This window comes from Lycium barbarum, unplaced genomic scaffold (assembly GCF_019175385.1).
Source record: "Lycium barbarum isolate Lr01 unplaced genomic scaffold, ASM1917538v2 unchr_scaffold_07, whole genome shotgun sequence".
NCBI classification, from domain to species: domain Eukaryota; kingdom Viridiplantae; phylum Streptophyta; class Magnoliopsida; order Solanales; family Solanaceae; genus Lycium; species Lycium barbarum.
The window spans coordinates 149,500-169,007 of record NW_026843404.1 but is presented as its reverse complement, the minus strand read 5'-3'; the positions used below and the strand labels follow the sequence as shown (position 1 = coordinate 169,007).

General features: G+C 35.5%; 2 long non-coding RNA genes across 11 annotated transcripts; both read right to left on the bottom strand.

Moving 5' to 3' along the window:
• Positions 1–204: 204 nt before the first annotated feature.
• LOC132625587 (uncharacterized) lies at positions 205–9,465 on the bottom strand. 10 transcript variants are annotated; one of them, XR_009576915.1, is made up of 7 exons: positions 7,356–9,464; positions 6,975–7,070; positions 6,636–6,683; positions 5,115–5,219; positions 2,796–4,877; positions 1,647–1,717; positions 205–563 (listed from the first exon to the last, which is right to left on the bottom strand). It is a non-coding gene; the product is annotated as an uncharacterized LOC132625587 (long non-coding RNA). The 10 variants fall into 10 exon arrangements; XR_009576912.1 differs by lacking the exon at positions 5,115–5,219 and having other exon boundaries at positions 206–563; positions 6,636–6,691; positions 7,356–7,459; positions 9,195–9,464; XR_009576910.1 differs by lacking the exon at positions 5,115–5,219 and having other exon boundaries at positions 6,636–6,691; positions 6,975–7,676; positions 9,195–9,465.
• Positions 9,466–10,833: 1,368 nt separating this feature from the next.
• Positions 10,834–18,175, bottom strand: LOC132625589 (uncharacterized). Its single transcript, XR_009576919.1, has 3 exons — positions 17,886–18,175; positions 17,259–17,803; positions 10,834–10,938 (listed from the first exon to the last, which is right to left on the bottom strand). It is a non-coding gene; the product is annotated as an uncharacterized LOC132625589 (long non-coding RNA).
• Between the last annotated feature and the right edge of the window lie 1,333 nt (positions 18,176–19,508).

Genomic DNA, 19,508 nt, shown 5'->3' with positions numbered 1-19,508 from the left:
TTTACTTTCTTTCCTCCCACCTCCTTCAGCTCCATAATATAATTAAATAGATTTGGGAATTAATTTACGATTCACAAATCCTCCACTTTGTAATGTTTCATATGTCAACTGTATATCAAACAAACACTGCAAATGATGCAGAAAATGATATTCCACGGAAAAACATTATTCAATACACACCCTAAACCAAAGTTGAAGAAGACTCAGGATGAGCACAACAATATAACATGGATACTTCTATTCAACAAATAAGTTATTTTGCACTATGAACCACAACAAAGGAGACAGGGAATCCATACAAGCTAAAAAGTAGAAAGAAGATGGCATTAATAAGAGTTCATACCTAACAATGTTATTCAAAAGTCATACATGTGAGAACATAATACTTATACAAAAACCAATATATGTGTTGTCCTTCTTTGCATGAAGGATGCAGCAAAACTCCTGTATAAATTTTGGTTTTTAGTTGTTCTTGCTTTATTTTTATATTTTCTGATATTGAATCCGCATTTGTGAGCTGTTCATGTCCGTCAAAATCCTAGACATCTCAAGTGGCTTAATTACTGTATGAAAAGATAAATGCAGTATTAATTGGGATTAACAGCAAAGTAGTAAAATTGCTAAAGTAAGCATTAAAATTTATCTGAACAATTATCTAGAGAAGTTGGTGCACGTGATCTATATTTGTTTTATCCGTCGGAGAAACACTCTACGTTAAAAGATCAAAATTGTTGTGCACGATCTATATATTCTTGTGGTTTATTATGAAAACATAAGCATATCAACGTACCTATGAAATAGCTAGTTTAATGCAACAATGAGTTTCTAATTGTTGAAAGAGCCTTAAGTAATTAGATAATGGAAAAATATATCCATGAAAACAGGGCAAGGACATATATCAAAGGAAACAGCTTTGTCAATAAAAGTAGATGTAAACTTGATAAGTGTATTTTTTTTTCTTAACCTTGATAGGCGACATTATTAATTAGAAGATGGCGAAGCATTTAATCAAACAAAATAGTAGTTCAGTATCTTCGAAGAATACCTTACAAGTTACTGCTTATAATTATTTGCGGCATAAATGTAGTTGCAAGAGATATAAGCAAGGCAATCTTTTATAAATTAGTTCACATAAAAAAAGAAGAAACATAACAAAAACTAATTTTCATCCGTAACATCATGTTTTAACTTTTCTGTTTAAAGTAACCTAAATGGTATATAATAACAACTACGTGTATATCTGACGATACAAGCTTTTTCAACGGGTGCAAAACTACAACAGTAAGAAGTGTTATGCAACATATTGACAACTCCTCTACATATTTGTGTCATATTTGAAAGGAATAAAATAGGAGATGCTTCGAAGGAATACCTATCTTGAGTTTAGTGGAAATTTTACTTGGGTTAAAAGTACTACAGTGTAACATCCGCAGAAGTACTGCATGATCTGATTTTTTAGCATTCCTATTGTCATTTTATAACTCGACATTTGTAATACAAAAGAACTGATAAATCAAAGGCATTAAATCATACTTTTTCTGGTCCATAACATTTTTGGAAAAAAATAAAGCACGTTTCATCTAATTCAACAATTCAAGTAAACATAAACTGTAAGTCTGTAATAGTCTGTAATGAGATTCAATTACCTGATCAAGTTCCAACAAAATTTCTTCTCTCTTTGTAGTCTCTGCCTCACTTCCGATGCCCTCACGATTGCCTAATTAAGTTCTCATCACCGCAAAGTCAAAAGTCAATAAAAATTCATGGAGGACAAAATATTAAAGATCATTGAATTGATAAAATACGGACTTAAGCTCTGGGAACTCGCTAGCACAGTGATGACGAAAGGAATATTTTCGGAATAGTCCCCACCAAAAGAAACATTTGAGTTACGAAATTCAGATACTATAAAAGATAAATTTACAGATCATTTAACCGATCGATAAATATCGAACCAGAAAATAAAGATAAATTTACAGATCATTTAACCGATCGATAAATATCGAACCAGAAAATTCTCATGGTTGTGATCAATTGTTCAGAGACTGATCAGCACTTGGGGCAGTTTCTCTTTTGGCATGGCAATTCGAGAAAACAAATTACGATCGGGGATAAGGGAATTGCCATTTTGTTTCATCATTTTTTTTGAAGATCCAAATTACAACTTCAAGGGAATTCAGAAACTTCCACCGAAATTTAGGAGAAGAGAAAGCAGCAGTTATGATTTGTCTTGTTTTTATATCGCTGTAGCCGAAGGGACGCATAAAGTCAAAGCAACGGTTTTAAAGGTAAACAAAAAGAGGGAAGGAAACCTAGGAATACGGAGGAAAAAGATAAATTAAATTCCCGATTTTTAAGGTATGCCATGCCACATAAGCGGGCCGTTGGCCTGCTTTTATATATATATAAATCAGTAAATCTGGCGCATTAGCCAATTTTTAGGGCACAACTATTAATAATTTTTTTTTAAAATTTATGTCACATACCAAAAATTTTTGCTTGTTGCTATTTTGATATTTCGACCGTTGTAAGTAATTATTATCACAAGCATGTCTCTTCTTGACTTATTTTAGCAAATGTAGTGTTGCCACAAAAGATATCATATCCAGCACCGGGTTAGTTCATTTTGGGTTTACTTTGATGTTTTTGAATTAACACAAAAATATACAGTGGGTGTTCCAATTTCTTGCTCATGTAAGGGATTAGACAGTGGTTATTCCTGTATTTTAAACATCCAAAATTCTTATCCCCCAATACGTAATGATAAAAATATACTTGGATGAACCGAACTGCACCTTAAATCATCTTTAATGGAGGTGAGTGCAAATGTTTATACCAAACTGTCTACGACCTTTTCATCTTCATCTGTATATGCTCCATTGAAACACTGGCCTCATCACTCTCCTTCACCAGTTGTTCAATGACATTTTAGATGTCAGGGTCATGACTTTGGTTCAGTCCGGTGTTAAGTATAACTTATATGGAACCCAAGTCTACCATAATCATGCCACCTTTATTTTGTCCGTTAGCAGTATTGAGGCTAGTCGGGAGTAACATATCTTGTTTCCCATTAATCTCTTGTGCCTTTGCTCTCTTATCCTATCAGTAGAAGAATGCATATCACCACTATTCTAGCATTCCTCATTTTTGCGTCTCTCTCGCCTGTCAATGATGTGTTTATCCACCACCGTTATCAGATTGTTCATTGCAGTACTCTTTGTCGTTCTTCTGCTTATTCCATAGCATAACTTTCAAAGTGTTCATAGTTCTTTTCTCGTGGCTCTTTTTTTGCCCTCTTCTTTAATCATCATCCAGAAAACACCACAAAGTCAATACAATTACAACCAGATCAATCAACTGCAGAATTAATTAGCACAATCATGATAACGAAATGAGACAAACAGATGTCACATTATATAAATAAACAACAATAACTCATATTTTAAGTTTCGAGTGCTATAATCTATAGAGATTCTGCTTAATAACCTGGGAGGAGGATGAAGAAAAACATAGAAATGAAATAATGCTCTTCGTGGAGGGGAAAGAATTCTAATCTTCATAAATAGGATATAAATTTAACCGTTGAAAAATTAAAATGAATCTTTACTGTCAAAGCTGCATAAATATAAAAGCAAATAAAATATTCAAGGCTAAAAACAATAGAAAAGTGTACATTGTTTGATTAGTTCAGTCAAGAACTCATGACTACTAAAGCTAACATTGACTTTGAAGATGATCTTACCTCCTTGTTTCATCTACAGTACAGTTAGTACTACTCTAGTTTTCAGAGAGTTACCATACAACAACACAACTGGCCCAAAGGTCAACTCCAAAGTTCAAATCCTACCACATGTTTATTGGTTACTGCAAAACAAAGCAGTAACAATGTTCTAGAACCAGTTATCAGGAAGTTGCCAAGCATTGGTGGTCTTTTATCCAGCTTCTTATATATCACATATAGTTGAACTATTTAGTAGAGGGCAGCTGTATGTGTAATTGATAATAGGTCGTAATCAGAGGCAGATTCAAGATTTAAACTTTATGGGTTTAGTCTTTCATGTATTCTTAGTTGGTATTTTAAAAGTTATGGGTTTATGTCTACTATTTATTGTAATTTTAATTAATTTTTACACACAAATTTATGCTCTCCGTTGAAAGTTACGCCCCTGGTCGTAATATCTGAAATAATTCTCAAACTACAATTCACACATCATATCAATTGCTTCCTCATACCAAGACCACCTACTGGCCCAAACAATTACCATCTGCCCTACAAACCAAACATCAATATGTTATAGCACCTACTTCAGAACTTATTTGATGCAATTTCAGTTTCGTTATTCCACTTACAACAGCGAAAATTCACGTACCTGCAAGCAAATCTAACCATTTATCCTGCAAGAAAAGAATCTCAAACCCTTTAAACAAAACCTATGAGAAAATGATACTATGTTCAAGCACTCGGCAACTTAGGAAAAAAATTAGAGAAGACTGAGCGCGTCTTTCATACCCAAGCACAACTTCAAGACAAAGTCCTATCTTCAAGAGTTAACTGCTTTCTACACACGTAATTTCTAATATTATTTTTCTTTTCAACTCCTTGTTCTCAAAATTTCCAGTTGGAACATCATTTGCAGTTGCACCCTTTCAAGAGCAGTATCTTGGTGACTGTTTCAATGTCCTTACTGCCTAGGTAAGACCTTTCAAGTTGCAGAGTTTATGTTGTGAAAGATTACCTCAAGGCTAAGAATGTCAAATAGAGAGTGCTACACCCTTGAATGTATGTTGGCGACTTCTCTCACCTGATGTACAGCCTGGTTAATCTCTACCCTTGAATAACGTGGTCATTGTTCTGCAGCAATTAGCTCATCCTGCTCCTACAAGGAAAAGGAAAATTAAGATTTCAGAAGCATATATTATGACACACATGCGTTTCAACATTCAGAGCTAATGGTATTTGGTTTAGTAGTCACTCCACATAAAGGAATAAGTTCAATTATCAACGATCTGCTTTGCACTGCGATAGATGATGTTTTAACATTTCTTCTTTTCTTTTCCTCATACTATGTTGTTCACTCAAGAGAATATTTAAATTATGACATTGTTATATGTACCTTAATTTCTTCTTGGAACCAATGTACAAAGATTTATAAATATCTCCATACTTGGTGATAACCATTTGTAGTAGCAACTTTCTTTCCTCTTGGTGCCATAGACATCTTAAATCAAAAAAAGGAATCAGATGCATGAACTACACATCAAAATGTCACCTCCAACTCTATCAAGAAGTACTCAAATACTACCTTGTCGTGTATATTGTGAAATGTGACATATCCTAATTCTCCAACCTTACTAAATTCTCTCATCAACACAAGACTAACCCGTCTATACTCTCCAAAAAGGGAATTACCAATACCTTGCAGCTGTTTGCTTGTGTGGAACAGAAAGGAAAGCAAACTGAATATTTTTTCAGTACTTAGCCGGTGTTTGGATTGGCTTATTTTAACTGTTTATTGGCTTTTAAGCTTTTTCAATTTTTTTGTGTCTGGGAAATATAAAAAATGCTTAAGCACTTGCTTTTAGGCCAAAAAAAGTACAACAATAAGTCAAAAAACAAAAGTTGGGTATTCCCGACTTATGAGTTTTAGCTTTTAACTTATAAGCTACTTTTAAAAATTCAATCCAAACACCCTCTTAATAAAAGTAGAATGTTGACAAATGATGTTAATGTGTGTGTAAGAAGCTGATAGAAAATTGTGATGGTAGAGCCAGATACCATCACATTATTCATTTGAATAACATTAGAAACTCTATAATTGATTAAATATCATTTGAAACTTAGAGAATATAATTTTTATGATGAATCATCTCAAATTTCTTTAAACTGATTTTGCTATTGTAAAGGAATTAGTTCAACTTAGAGCATACTGATATCCTTCTTACATTCAAATTTTTAGAATCATGCCAAAGAATGCATGTCTTAGTTCAAAAGTGAAAATCTATAGCTGTCATAATTTAACCTTTCGTCCAGTAATCATGTAAAGTTTCAACAAATCAACCTTAAAAAACTGCAGAATTACGTTGCGGAACGCATGTTCCTCTTCATCACGATCAAAATTACACATTGCACCCATCTTTTTCTTAAACAGTGGTTAAAGTTTTCCTCAATCTTGATCGTACCTTCAAACTGGTAAAAAGATCTAAAGCCCACAACTTCTAACGCAGGAGATGATAGGCACTATTCACCTATATAACTACGTTTTAACATAATTGAAGTGCTAAGAGTAACATGATCTGTTTCTCTTGTATCGTATTTCTTGCTCTAATCATATTTCTTTAAATGAGTCAAATATCATTTTGAACTCTAGTCACCAGTTTTATAACGAGATATGTAAACAGTTCTAAAAACTGACATTTCAACTCTATGAAGTATCATGAATTTAGAATTTGACAAATAAACATTTCCCTGCTAAACAACTGCTATGTGTACAACATACCTATTGAAAATTTTATATTGTGTACTATGAAATGGAGAGAAAAGAAAAGCAAAAGAATATTTAATAAGGAGACATCTTGAGAAAATTGAACCAATTGCTGAGATTTGTATGCGTACATAGAACTGACAATGAACTAACCTTGCACTGATTAGCTTGATGGTCATATCCTATAGGTGAACTTTATTCCTGCAATGCTAGCATTCATAATAAATTGAGATAATGGATAAAGTCCAATCCAAATTATTTATGTCACGGAGTAAAGCATATAAGCAAAGAAGCACACTGAAGGCAAGTGATGAAATAATAATTGACTTGGAGTGATTCTTATCCTTATAATCGCAGTTTTTGGCAACACCAAATACGATGAACTTTCAAATAAATTTCAAGTTAATTGGTGTTTGATATATATGGAGGCAAACACAACTAATGCAGAAACAAATTGTAAGTAAACCATCAGTAAAATATTGAGATACACACCGGTCATGTGCTTCTTCTCCGTTGCAGAACGGAAAACTCCATGTATTGAAACTGAGCACGCAAAGGTTTAAGGATATTAGACGACTCTCCTCCATCCTGTATTATAATAAATATCTAGTCGATTAAGCCTAATCAAATTGAATTATCTACGGGTGTAACTGCTTTATTATAAATGTGTTGCATGTAATACATAGTAGTCCGAGTTGTTCATTCATAAATGGCTTTCAAGTATTTTACAGCCGCAACTCAGAGTCCAAAATATATTGAGAAAACTTATACATTTTGATTAACTCAAAAAAAGTATAATTAAATGAAAGAAATTGTTCATGGGTTGGGAATAAATTCCAACTTTTCAACATAAGTAAGAGACAGTGTACTCACCTGGCAACGAAGTAAATAAAGGACTCATGCAGATTACTTTTTACATATACATCATCTGAAAAATTGGAGACTTGCTGTAAGGGATTGGGAAGAAAGAACAGGAGCTGTGGACAAAGAAGCACCTGTTAGAGTTTTGATTAACCGGAAACATTAGCGTCTTTTGGGATTGCTTTAACCGAAGGCCAAAGGGTTTCCTGTTAATTAAACAATTGTTTTTGATAATATTTTAAATGGCAAAAAACAGAGGAAAAAGATAAATAGCCATTCTGATCCAAGAGAGAGCCAGGTCACCGGGCTATGTCCTGCGATTATAATCAAATCCTAAAACACCACAAAGAGAAAAATCAGAAGCCCAAAAATCTTTAAAAAAGGAATGTGATAGGCTTTTAGATCGGTCGATCTACATGTTTTTGAGTTCATCATTGTACTAAACAGATTTGGTAGATAAGCATCAAGTAGCTTATTTAGATATCGTCCACACATGATTAGCATCCAAGGGGCTAAAACCAAGTAAATACAAAATTTTGAATTAGCGTTTAAGAAGAATCACATATAATGTGTCAATCACCACCTTGCAAATTAATCTTTTGGATGTAATTTAAGACTTTTAATCTTAGAATAAGGATATTGCAAGAATAATAATAGAGAAAAGGGGGAAAATGGGGAAACATATGAAATTTTATTCCGGGATCGGACAGGTCTACATAATGCAGGTTTTCTATAAATAACGTAAGACTTATATTACCTATTATAAGCTTCACAAAATTAAATAGCTTTATTTATGCCAGTACATATCTCACATACAGAAGTATATGTATACTTCTTGAAACAGAGTATGATATCACATAACTATGTATCATCTCAATTATGATACCGCATATAGGCATATTACAAGTGATTGTACTATAAATCCAAATGTTTTTGACTCTCTTCTTTTACAAGTCAATGTTTTTGCACTTCTATATTTCCATCTCTGCTACACATATCAACTTACAACAACAACAACAACAACAACCCAGTGAAATCCCACAACGTGAGGTCTGGGGAGGGTAGAGTGTACGCAGACCTGACTCCTACCAAGGTAGGACGGCTGTTTCCGAAAGACCCTCGGCTCAATAGAAAGCATAAAAGCATAAAAAGAGGTCAGATAAGGCCAAGAGATTCAAAGCGATATGGAAATGCAAATAACTAAAGCGACTAAGCCATGATGAAGCAGTTTGTAAAGGACACATATCAACTTGTCTATGATAAATATAGCAGGGTTTATCATGGTTGCACTCGAAGGCTAGCGGTTGCGGGTTCGCTTGCATCCAAAAAAATTAAAAAATAGGAAATTAGTTAGATAAAATTCTACCTGCCTATAAGTGTCTTTTAATTTTCATATATTAACTTGCCTTCATCTCCAAGCAGACAATTAGCACTAATCAAACATATATAGAATGCCCAACAATATTAAGTATCGAAACACATATTAGCACTAATCTAAAGAAAAGCGAATCAACCACTACAACGTTAATTAAGAGAAAGCACGTTGAAGAAAAAGCACATCCGGAAACAATGAAAAAGTTTAAAATGATGTGAAATATTCCGGAAGTGGATTTACTGAAAAGACAAAGTCTTAAATATTTAGTTGGGAATAGATAATCATCAAATATATCTTCGTATTGCAGGCAGAACGCAGAGATTGAAATCTTTTTGAAGGAAAGAACTATATTATGAAAATAATTAAAAAAACATTTACCAGGAAAATTGATTGCTGACAGAACGCAGATATTGGAATCAGAAGAAAGAGGAAACGCCTATTAAGTATGAAGGGAAGAACGATAAAAAGAGATTTACCTCTAAAATTGTAAGAAACAACATGAACAGAGAGAGGAAATATATATTTGTTTTTTTTTTTTGTGTGTGTTGGGGATGGGGGATTCAAAAACAGAAGATGAAAAAGGGCAAGGCAGATTTTCCTGGAAGAAGAGACAGATCAGATTGGTGATTTACAGTGACATTACGAAAGGATGTTGGCAGAAGCGACTATTAGGGAACGTAGCGCCATTTCGGAAATGTTTTTGGAAGACGGGAGTTCTAGATTTTTTTTCTAATTAAAAAGAGCAAAGCTATGCGAAAATAGATAAATGACAATCCTGGCATATTAGCATGCCACGTCAAAGGCCCAAGTCCCAGCTTTATATAAATATATATAGATGACGGCATGGAAAAAATACAAGTTCTTACCACGAATGACACAAAATACTTCACATGACACAAAATATAATACAAGCAACAACTTCATTTCCTACTTCAAGAACAAATACAGATCTTGATGTCCAAGAGTCGGGGTTTGTCTGGAATGAATAAATCCCATAGCTTGAATGCATTGCATAACCTTACATATGCATCCTTGGGTCCATGTTGGTGAGTGGGATGTTCCTACAGGTATCGTTTAACCATAATACATGAAAAAAATACACCAACAAAGACAATTAAATAAGCGTGTGGATTTACCAATTGAATAAATATTTAAACACTGTGGTTAGGAAAATATAGCATTTATTGTCTTTGAACCTGAACTCTAAAAGTGCACCATTCACAAGGTAGACTTGACCACCAATACTGTTGAAGGATAAAGAACTCAACTTCAGACCAACACCAGCTTGATTAGCATAATTAAGTGATGAAAGATTTTGAAGTTTTAAAAATGGGCAGCCCGGTGTACTCAGCTCTGCTATGCGCGGGTTTGGGGAAAGGCCGGACCACAAGGGTTTATTTAAAGGTAAAAAACAAGAACAAAAATTAGTGTAAAGTAATCAGGTGAAGCAGTTCAATGTCAACCCACGACATTAAGATAATTCTTATATCCCATAACAAACCCCATTGACACAACTTTCGCACTAACTAATAAATTAAGACAATGACTTACTTCAAAGATTCTGAAGTTCAACTATTTTTGCAAAATTGATAACTAAGGTCTAAAGATTCTAAAATACTATAAATATTGCTAATGAAACAGTCATTATTATTTTTGCGTTAGTACACATCAGTCATCAGTTCCATAAAACAACCATTTGTCGAATTGACTTTGCATAGATAATAGATTAGCTTAAACTCAACATGTGACTTTGAATGTATTAGACAGGGTACTATTTTTAAGATTCAGAAGTAGTTCTTCTACTAAAAGAAAGCGAACAGATATCCCAGGAGCAGTATTTCCGTTTCCCAAGATTATAAAAAGGAAAAAGGAATTAGCAATGAAAATTCCGTTGCGAATCCTATTTAGCGATTGATTATCCAAAAACCCTATTGGATGTCGATAACTTACCGATGGCTTAGCAACCAAAAAAAAAAACTTAGCTAATTCCAATTCCTGTTCTTTTCTTAATGAAAGCAGAGCTAAGCATATTTAACTTTCGTTGGAGTTAACCACAAAGTCTTTAGGATGAGGGTGTGATGAAAAAACTTGGCAAGTTTATGAGTGTCTTTTTTACTAACCTTGCAGGTAGTATCTTTCCTGTGAGTTCGTGTAGCCTCTTCCAATCCATTGGTGCCGTTGATGGACAAATGGTCTGCAATAATCCGCCAAACATTCGTCCTGCACATGGAAAATAAGTGACTTGAGAATTCAATCACCATAAACCTTGTCACGCCCCGAACCATGGCCTGGACGTAACACGGCACTCGGTGCCTGACTGCATGTGACCGAGCGAACCACATGGCTTGCTAAACTATCATGAGGCATACATGAGCGGAAATATAACGTGAATGCATGATGAGCCTTTATAAAACGTAGTAAGTCATAATACTTAATAAAAATACTTGTTTAAACATGAGTGCGGAAATAACATGAATGAGCCAAAATGGCTATATGACTCCGAATGTCTGACATGACATAACTGACTTGTCTAGTCTATGAAACATCTATCATGATCTGACTGGAAAACATACTTACTGGGACAAGGCCCCCAACATACCTTAGATGCATAACTAAGCATAAAACAAAAGTTGACTAAACCCCGAATGAGATGGGGCTCACCAATAAGTTGGTACGTGCAGATCCTAATGAGCAGAGGCGTCGTCCTGTAAATTCGTACCTGCGTCGTGAAATGCAGGCCCCCGGACAATAAAAGGGGACGTCAGCACATTGAATGTACTGGTATGTAAAACAACTGAAAGAAATAACATGGGACATGGAATAACATGATAAGAACTGAAACTGAAAACCTGGACATGAACATGAGCATGAGCATGAGTACATATATATATAACATAAGTAAAAACATGATAAGTAGGGAGAGCATTTCATAAACCGACATATCATATCACCACGTGGGAACGTGGAGTCTGGTACCTCGCCGGACCAGCAGAGCCCTCATACCTTGCCAGAGTATAAGGTAGTAAATCACCACGTGGGTACGTGGAGTCTGGTACCTCGCCGGACCAGCAGAGCCCTCACACCTTGCCCGAGTATAAGGTAGTAAGGTACCTGATGGATCCATTCAGTGTAACATTAAGGTATCGTCTTATCCGGGCGGAGCGATCCTTGTCCTACGGTGGCTACGTAGTTTCAGGCTATCTGAGCCTTCTCGGTAATTTGTGCAACTCCCAAAAACATGAACATAATATAGTTGGCTAAGAAGCCCATGAGTTTCGTGAAATTAACTTGTACTTGTCTTGTAATCATGATTCCACGAAATAACTTGTAACATGATTTCATGAAATAGCTTGTAAATATGGTTTCATGAAATAGCTTGTAAACATGGTTTCATGAAATAACTTATAAATATGGTTTCATGAAATAGCTTGTAAATATGGTTTCATGAAACAACTTGTAAATATATTCTTGATTCATGAGTAATAACAGTAGTTCATAACCATATATATGTAATTGACTTGAAAACATGCTTGTAACTTGCAAAATAAAATCATTAAGTTTCATATAAACATAATGAGAACACATGAGGAAGAATTCATGATTCATGGATTAAGCTAGGGTTCCTAATAACCATAATGGAAGATTAGGAATAACGAATATAGATACAAGATTCATGTACATAAATACATAAATACGGGCTACCAATATGTTGGGTTTAATGCCCTAGGATTTGAACTTCATGGATATCAAGAAACGGAGCATGGGGAAGAACGTAAAGATTCCCACATGTGGATGGAAGTTCTACATACCTTAACTTCCCGCTTTTGAGCGCATCACAATATCCTTCAATCCCTTCAACTTCAATCTATAGCAATACAAGTCATAGGGATTCTATATTAGCAACAATATCCATGCTTTGTTCATTTATGATTTTATCAAACACTTGGTGGGCATAAGGCTCTATAACCCTCATTAATGGTGTTTTCTTCACCCAATCCCCATTCTATTACTTCTAGCTACTTCTAAAATCTCAATTAGATGTAATTAACATCATTCTTCATCACCCATATGAACACAACAATCCCAAGTCAACAATTCAACAACTCTAGCATAGTTCATATCATTCTCTTCATCAAACCCAATTATTATTCTCTCAAGAATTCATCAATTCACAACTATAAATGATTAGGGAGTAGGAACATTACCTTTTTGGGTAGTCACCACGAAATCAACACCCCCAAGTCCGATCTTTAGCTTAAAATGACGGCAACAACTTGTACTACACTTTATCCTTCACGAGCTTCGGGATTCGGGGCCTTAAACTTGGTTGATTCTCTACTTTCTCTCTCTAGTTTCCCTTCTCTCTCACTTCCTCTCTCTAAAATCTGAATTTTAGAGAAAAATGGGGCTGCTAGGGTTTCATTTCCCTTATATACCAAGGAGAAATGGGTTTGACCCAACTTGAAATCGAGTTGGGACCTTTCTGTCTTAAAATGTCCATATCTCCCTATCCCGATGTCACCAATGATCCCACCACCTATGGTTGGAAAGGTTTTTCAATTATCTACAACTTTTGTTCTTTGAGTTTTCCCAAATTCCCAATTTATGATAAGGTTATGGCCTCCCGAAGTCAGGTGACCCGAAACGTATATACGGACCAAGATACGGTCACTATTACGGTCCCGTAACACGAGATACGGACCGTATCTTGGTACCGTATCTTGGTGAAAATTTCCAGTGAGGTTCTGGAAATTTTTGGTGTGTTACGGTCCACTGTTACGGCCCGTAACACGAGTTACGGTCCGTAACGTCACCGTTACGCCAGGCGGAATTTCCAGCGAACATGCTTCAGTAAAATGGGCATAACTCTTTGCACAGATGTCCGTTTGACCCCCATAATATACCGTTGGAAAGCTATTAAAAGGGCTACAACTTTCATCAAGGAAGTTTTCTCAATTTCCCAACGGATTTTCATAAAATTTGACTGGAAGTCAGACGTATCAAAAACTTAGCCGATTCTATAGGATTTCAAGTGCCTTACTATTAGCCATATTGAGACGATCATATCTCCTTGCTCCGATCTCTGATTGGCTTGGTCCTTATATCGTTAGAAAGGTATTTCTACATACTACAACTTCATTAAGGTTACTTTCCCAAATTCCAAACCAATCAAGGAGTTATCGCTGCCCGAAATAAGCCTATCAACCATTTGCGCAAAACATTCAAACCTTCAGTGTTTCCACTAGAACTCTAATGATATGAGCTTAAACTTAGTTCCAAGATGCGTGGTGTTACAAACCTGGTCTTGGTTAAGATATAATTTTTGTATATATCAATTATTGAGATACAAGGGCATAGTCTTAACATAAAGGTATGTTTTAGTTCTTAGAATATTAAATTAAGTATTTACGTGAACGTCACGACTAATTTTTAACTTATTGTGACCAAGTACCAAATATTCGCATTTAGAATTTAATCTTGGAAACTTCTTTGTGCCGAAAGAATTTCGGAGCTGAGTTTTGTAAAAGTCTCTGTCACGACCCAACTAGGGGCCGTGACGAGTACCCGATACTTGTACCGAGCACCCCGTATCTATCATTTTACCTCTATTCCTTAGTGGGCCGTATGAACTATACCATATATTTTTTTTTGTTACTGAACATTAACATTAGTAGCTATTTATAAACATAGGCTAATAAACTTTGTTAGCACGTTATACAGCGACGAGGACAATCCAAAGTACAAAACATCTAACTGTACATATCTGTCTACGAGCCTCTAAACAAAGTGCATATATACATAGGAAGGGCCGGGTTCTGCCGTGCCCGATTATATACACAAAAGTAGTACCAATAGGCTGAAGCTCCGGATCAACTGGAGCACTCTCAAGGAACAGCTGGTGAAGCTCCTAGGGATTAAACCCGTCTGTCTGTTGACCTGCGCGGCATGAAACGCAGCGTCCGCAAGAAGGGACGTCAGTACGAATAATGTACCGAGTATGTAAGGCATAGAAACAGCATACTAAGCAACATTAAATATAAATAACAACATCATGGGCTCATAGAACGTGTGAGGAGGTAAGAAAGTAACCTGTACATAGGAATGCCTTTTTGGTCAGATACCATGCATGCTTGACTTTTCCCCCTCTAAATTTTCTTTTGTTTTAAAAAAAAACATTCTTTTTCATAGACATAGAAAATAGAACTCATATCCTGTCATGTCATATCATGTCATATCATATCGTGTCATATCGTGTCATATCATATCATACAATATCATATCATATCATATCATAGCGCCGAACAACGCCGGCTCGCCCACATAGCGCCGAAATACGTCGGCTCGCCCGTATATCCCGCGTCCGGGATGATATAACGCCAGCTGACCAGGTGGCAATGAAACATGTTTCCCTTCCCATTCCCCACATATATTCCTTCCCCCATGTCCCCATATTCAAGTACATATCATATAAGCATGCCGGAGAGCCCAAAGAAAAATCATGTTCATCATAATCATCACAAAAATATTCTCATTAGAATAATTACAATACTTATCGTTCGATAAACGAAACAATTAAGAAAATCCGGGAATAATGGGCCCACCTCGGGTCAAATGAGGTGGCGTACACGATTTACATACGTTACATTTCATGACGTCACTTGTGAGAGTTTTAAGGTAGTCGGGTCCTATTTGTGCAAGTTCTAGATGTTTAGGCAATTTTTCAACATTTCATACAATATTTAATTCAATTCTACTGAATGAAAAAGGGTTAACTTTAAACTCGGATTTCTAGGAATAGGATTGTCCCCGAGGCTCGTATCCACCCTATTATGCCTAAGACATGCCAAAGAAGGAAGGGTGAAGCCTTACATACCTTTTCCGCTTCATACACGTCTCCAAAATCAAGTTTCAAATTCGCCAAAATCTACAATTTGGTCACAATTACCAAATGTTAATTGTAAGGCTTTAAGATTTCAATCTTAACCAATACTTGTCTACAAAAATTTGGGCAGCATCTCCCCTATAAATACACCATCCCCAAAATTCAACTTAGCCAATTTTTAATCAATATCAATCCGGGAATTCAACCCGGCCAAACTATCAACACAATGACAACAACCATGACTACAAAACACAATATAACACAACTAGTCTTCTTTCCAACATAATGCAATAGCTTTCATTCCAACTTCACATTTCCAAACCAATCTCAATGTTTTTACATTCATTACTAATCAAGATCATTACAATATAATTCGGAAGCATTTCATATCATTTCTACCAAATATTCACAAAATATACAAACTTTCCACCAAAACCATAATCCATCCAAAACTTCTAATCTTCAATCTACATATTCATAACATATTTCCATCTTCCAATTTCATCAACCATAATCATAATTCACATCTTAACAACTTCATTTCCATAATATCACAAAATCATTCCAAAGTGACATAATCTTCTACATTCCATATTTCCAACTTCCACCAAATTTATTCAACTTTTATTTCCAATATAAATTTCACCATAACCACAACTAGAATACAACATAAAATTCAACTCATATTATTTATACAACAATATACATATATGTCCACTTACATATATGCACACCCACTTTGTAAACTTCCATAATTCCATAAATTCTACTCATTTCTACATACTACAACATAAACCAACCTTCATAACATAATAAAAAGGGATTAATTCTTACCTTTTCCTACAATCTTCTTCACTTGACCAAGTTGTCAACTTGAAGAAACAAGTGCTCTTTCTTCCAAAATAATTACACCAAGTTGTAAAGGACCCTTGAATTAGTAGAAATACCACAAGAAAATAATTTTTGGGATAAGATTTCAAAGGGTCAATTTTTTTTCTCCATGGCCGTATGGCCTTTAGTTCTTTTGCTCTTGTTTCTTTGTTTTGTTCTTGTTTTCCAACTTGTGTTATTTTCTTGAATCTTCTAGGCTTTATATGCTAATTATCACATGGGAATTAATTAAAATTCCATGGGCTTGGGCCATTGTTGGCCGGCCACCCCATCTCCTTTGGGCCTTAATTCGTTTTTATTTTTTTGGGCCAACTCGGTTGATCCCGAGTTGGGCCTAGCCCACTGACCTTTCGACCTTAAAACGTCCATATCTCCTTGTACCGATGTCACCTGGGAACCCACGACCTATGGTTGGAAATCTAATTCAATTATCTACAACTTCTATTTCTTTGTATTTTTCCAAATTCCAAACTTATAATACCGTTTTTGCCCCTAAAAGTCAGATCACCCGAAAACGTTTTCTTAAAAATATTCGTTTGGAAGACTTCCACTTTGATTTGGCCCAAGGGTCCTTCTTGAGTTGTGTTTAACTTCACATATGTGATTCATATGACTTTTCAGATGTCCCAAAAAAAATCTCGATGTGTGGGCCCCACTTCAGCAAATAATCTGACGTTCAAAAATACGGGATATAACAGTCTCCCCCTGAACTTCTAGAAGCCTGTTTCAGAAGGTGTCTGGCATGTACGGAGAAATGCGTAATCACCCTTTTTTTTGGTGCCTTACTACTTTGATGAAAGTTGTAGCCAATTTGCTCCATCTTCCTTTCATGTTCCTAATCAAACATCCGACAACACCATCAAAATCAAATGCCATGACATAAATAATAAGGACTTTGAAAACCACCCAGTAAGAACACATATGCTTCTTCAAATAAGAAGTAATATTACCAATAAATAATTAGTAACCATAAAAATGAGAGTCCATCCATCAATCACGCACCATAAAACAGGATACATAACTTATTGTAAAACTAAAAGACAACAAAAATTCAAAAAACCACATTCGATTCTTGAAACGAATGGGGCAAAATTTTTCGTCCTCCAAATATAACGAAAGAAGTCATAGCTTCTGAAGATACACTTTCGCAGCATCACTGGCGACATTTTCTGGAGCAGTGCGAAAGGTTTCCCTATGGGCCATTTCATCGAACACTCTATCGTTGTCAGAAGTAACTTCCTTCTTCAGAATTTAAAACACCACTTGGAATCAATCCTCCAATAACGTGTTGATAACAGTTGGGACACAACACTGCGACAAAAGAAAAAATAACATGGTTGAAAAACATGGTTTTCTAATAACGTCATGAACGACTCAAGTATAGATACTTTACCGAAGCAATAAACGGTCAAATTTGCAACCCCACCAGAGCCTCCAATATGTGTATCTATCAATTAAACTTGGAAGAGGTTTAATTGTGGAGTTGAATGTACGTGTAGGTCTTCTAATTCCGTGCTGATTCCAATTCTAACTGGAAATCGTGACGCACCGATGAAGTGCCATATTTGGATAGATAACTGAGGAGGGAAACTTGAATCGTTGCGTCGAGCGAGGAAAGGTAGTGTTCTATGTTTTTGGGGTTTTTTTCCAAAGGAATTTGCAAAAAATTGTGGTAAAAGATAAATGTAATCTCTGCATCTGTGTTGCGCCACGTCAGTGAGCCTATAGCCTGCTTTTATATAGATACTAGGTAAATCACCGGCGCTTCGTGCGGTCGTGCATGCCCGCCCTCATGAAGGTTACGTATGATCGTTCCCTATTCTCTGTTTAATTCAAATAACCTAAATGTGTTGTATTGTTAAAAGATTTGACACATATCTGAAGTAGCTCAAATATATGCATGGAAATGTTTTATTTCCTTTTTTGTTCCGCCCTTGAGTGTATCAAATTTTTTCAGTGGGTCGTAATTATAGTTTTTTTTAAGTGTTGTGTTTAGTGTCTAATACGCATGTCCTGTGGTGTTGCGCGGTCAGTTAAATCCTTTTTATACCCGAAATCTAATGTTGTAATTTTATTTTTTTATTGGGAAGTTGTTGTTGGGTATAACCTTTTTTGAAAGAGTGTCAAAGTCGTTGAACAGTAGTTGAATCTAGTACAGATGGTGTACCACAAACTGTATTCTTCCTAAAATTTTGAATTCCATATCCCAACTTTTGCATGTCCGAGTGGCCAAAAACCAAACGAATAAAATCGTGTTACACCCTAGGCACTTAATCAGAGAGCCTATTAGATATTGTACAACAGTGAAATATTTTTCGCCTTCACTTCCACGTCATCTGTCCAATTCATTACAACAGGTATAATGTACTTTATAGCAATTATCTATTCAGGCCCACATTAATTTCGAGTTATTTATAGTGAAAGTACTTATTAGCACTTTTCCGTTGGACCTGCTTCTTCATTTTCTGGATCGTTGAAGCCACAGAGCTGCATAAATGCTGTTATGCTCATCGGGATTGGCAGTTCATCTCCATTATGCATCGTCATCTGTATGCATAGTTATCTGGTAACATGGCATTGTAAACTGATTATAATGAAACTAACCACTTGTTATAAGATAGTAATCCTTGTTGCTAATTGAGAGTATTTGTGAAATACCTAGTTTTCTGCAACTCTCGGACATACATTCCGGAAAACTTCTTTGTAAACAATATTTTTAATGAATGTGGGGTCGTCCGTGTCATCGTCAGCATTCGGTATTGTTAATCCCGCTCTTGTTGTTGCTCGGGATACAACCACATATAATTGTCCATGGGTGAATACCTATTTCGGAAGATACAGTCCGACTTGGTTAAGAGATTGTCCTTGAATTTTACCTAAATGTCTAAGTGTTGGTACTATTTTTTGGTTTAACCTCTTAATCAGGAAAATACTATTGACAGTGCGCATAACTATAATTAGGGATAAGAATGAACCAATACTGAGTCTTGTATCAAGGACGTGAAAATTAGAAGCT